Consider the following 3555-nt stretch of genomic DNA (forward strand, 5'->3'; position numbering starts at 1 on the left):
AATACAATTGCTCACCACCCACTGACCAATGCCCAGCCCATCCCAAGCAGCAACCCCTCTCCTCCCAGCTAACTCCCCCCTTCTCCCTGCTCCCAGCGTGACATTAAATGGTATGGAATACCCCTTTGGCCAGTTGGGGGCAGCTGTCCTGGCTGTGCCCTCTCCCAGCTTCTTGTGCACCTGGCAGAGCAGGGGAAGCTGAAAAGTCCTTGACTGCTGTAAGTACTACTCAGCAACAACTAAAGCATCAGTGTGTTATCAACGTTCTTCCTATATGAAATTCAAAACACAGCACTATGTCAGCTACTAGGAAGAAAATTATCTCTATCCCAGCTGAAACCAGGACAGTATCCACCCCTTATTCTATACCATCTATGTCATGCTCAGGTCCTACCCTTTCTGATACATTCCAATTAATCACCACCACTTCCCCATCTTTTGATCACAGAATCACAGAATGGCAAGGGTTGGAAGGGACCTCAAGAGGTCATCTAGTCCAACCCTCCCGCTAAAGCAGGTTCACCTAGAGCATGTTGCAAAGGATGTCATCTGGGTGGGCTTTGACTATCTCCAGAGAAGGAGACTCCACAACCTCCCTGGGCAGCCTGTTCCAGTGCTCTGTCACCCTCAAAGTAAAGAAAACACATGATATATACACGCAGATATCATTCCCTTAGTCTATGGGCCATCCCTCTAAAATGTCTGTTGGCTTCATTTAGCCCATGACTGTGGGCTCCATTTGTTGTAACAGTCCAGTCTTTCAGGGCAGGCAAGATGGTGTGTGGTGTTGGGTTGTTGCATGCTGAAGCCAGTTCTGGTTCTATCACATATGATGCTGGTGTGCTCTGTACCACCTTCCGCCACATGGGTCATGTGTACCAGACTCCATCTGGATCTTTGGGCTCATTGTTCAGGTCACTATAAGTCACCTCCAGGATGGCTAATTCCCTCTGGTATTGGATACCTCTCTCCACGGTGGTCCATTTGCCTGGGTGATATATGACATCTTCCTTGAAAGGGTATCTTTTCTTCATGCCTGATAGTAGTTGCCTCCAGAGGCTGAGGACTTCTGTCCGTTTTCCCATTGCTTTGTCAATGCCCCCTTCCTGAGAAAGGGATCCCAGCTGCTTGGCTTCCTTACCCTTGAGTTCCAGGCTATTGGCCCCGTTATCCCAGTATCGGAGCAGCCAAGTGACAATGTGCTCACCTGGACGATGGCTGAAATATTTTCACATATCTCGCAGCTCACTCAAGGATAGGGGTCGGGTGGTTTCCGTCTCGTTTATGAGCTCTTCCTCCTCCTCTTCTTGTGATGGCTCCACTCTTTCATCCTCCCTTTCTAAATGAACTGACTTTCATTTCATTAATGGTTTGAAGCTGCGCCAGGGCAGGTTTAGGTTAGATATTAGGAAAAACTTCTTTACTGAAAGGGTTGTCAGGCTCTGGAATGGGCTGCCCAGGGAGGTGGTAGAGTCCCCATCCTTGGAGGTATTTAAAAGGTTAGATGAGGTGCTTAGGGACATGGTTTAGTGGTCGGGTGGCAGGGTTAGGTTAAAGGTTGGACTCGATGATCTTAAAGGTCTTTTCCAACCAAAGCGATTCTATGATTCTATGATTTCCAGGATTTCTTCTTGTGTATAGGGGCGACTGATATTGGCCTGGGTTGGTCCTCTGGTTCAGCTGCAGCACCTGTGGCCAGGGTTGGAGTAGCCACAGTGCCTGTGGCCTTGTCATAAGACCCAGAGACTTTCTCTTCCCTTCAGATGTATTGAATAGTGTTGAACAGGGCTTGGTAAGCACGGGCCAAGCCCCAGCACATTGCAGTGATTTGTGTCTCCCTAGAATTGCCAGGGTGACAGCATACTTTTTCCAAATATTCTGCTGGCTTTTCAGGATTCTGCACTTGTTCAGGGGTGAAGTTCCAAAACACTGGAGGTGCCCGCCATCCTAGGTATTTATCCATACTACCCCAAAAACCCTGCCACTCATAACTATTCAGCCTTGGGGCAGAACTCTGGATGGTATTCTTAAATTGCTTACTAACCCTGGACAAAAGTGAAACAATATTCCAATACCAATAGATATATCTTAATTATCGAAGGATGTTCAAGGTACTGAAAAGTTATTGTAATGAAGGAGGAAACATCATAAAAGAAGGTAGCGAAGGTGCCATTCTGTATTTCCTCCACAAAAAACTTCTCAGAAACAGACGTATAATTGCTAATTTTCTCCGTGAGGTCGTACCCAAGAGTTTTATATGAAACCCAAATACCAGATAAAGCTAAAGGTCATTGTTTTAATAACAACTGTCCCAAGCAAAAGATCATTAATCACCACAGAGCACAGCAAACTGCAAAAAACAACACCAATTTTTACCATGTACAGCAAAGAAAGGAGCATGGTGCAGATCGGATAAACTAAGATCGAGAATAGATGAATCAATATCGCAACCCGCAACTGTTAACAGATATAAATTCCTTAATAAGCTCTGGTTACTCTCTCATTATCTCAAGCCCTTCCAGACCCACGTTGGGTGCCAAAAAGGGCTGTTGTGGTTTAACCCAACAGGCAGCTGAACACCACACAGCCACTTGCTCACTCCCTCCCTCCCCTCCCTTGGTAGGATGGGGGACAGAATTGTGAAAAAAAAAGGTAAAACTTGTGGGCTGAGACAAAGACAGTTTAATAAAAAAAAGTAGAGGGGAAGAAAAAAAAGTAGTAACAATCATAGTAATAGAAGATACAGAATATACAAAACAAGTGATGCTCAATACAACTGCCCACCACCTGCTGACCGATGCCCAGCCTATCCCAAGCAGCAATCCCTCTCCCCCCGGCTAACTCCCCCTGCACCGAGCGTGACATCATATGGTATGGAATAGCCCTTTGGCCAGTTGGGGTCAGCTGTCCTGGCTGTGCCCGCTCCCGGCTTCTGGCAGAGCACGGGAAGCTGAAAAGTCCTTGACTGGTGTAAGCCCTGCTTAGCAACAACTAGAACATCAGTGTGTTATCAACATTCTTCTCATCCTAAATCCCAAACACAGCACTATGCCAGCTACTAAGAAGAAAATTAACTCTGTCCCAGCTGAAAACCAGGACAGAAGAGAACATGATTTTTTAGAGAGGAAGACAACAGCCAGAATAGTGACATACACAGTTCATAGGATCACAGGACAATTCTGCTTGGAAGGGACCTCAGGAAGCCTCTAGTCCAACCTTCTGCTCAAAGGAAGGTCTGCTATGAGGCCAGATCAGGTTGCTTAGGCCTTTGTTCAGTTGGGTCTTGAAAACCTGCCAGGATGGAGCATGCAGAACATCTTGGTGCAACCTGTTCCACTGCTTGCAAGTCCTCATAGTTCAGAAGTTTTCCTTATATCAACTCTGACCCTTCTTGCTTCAAGTTATGCACATGATTTGTTGTCCTCCTGCTATGCAATCTTGTGAAGAGCTTGGCTCCATCTTCTCAATCCCCTCCCTGCAGGTATTGCAAGGCTGCCATTAGTTCCCCCAAAGCCTTCTCTTCTCCAGGCTGAACAAGCCCAACCAACTCTCAAG

This window comes from Egretta garzetta, unplaced genomic scaffold (assembly GCF_000687185.1).
Source record: "Egretta garzetta isolate BGI_Z169 unplaced genomic scaffold, ASM68718v1 scaffold435, whole genome shotgun sequence".
In the NCBI taxonomy this organism is placed as follows: domain Eukaryota; kingdom Metazoa; phylum Chordata; class Aves; order Pelecaniformes; family Ardeidae; genus Egretta; species Egretta garzetta.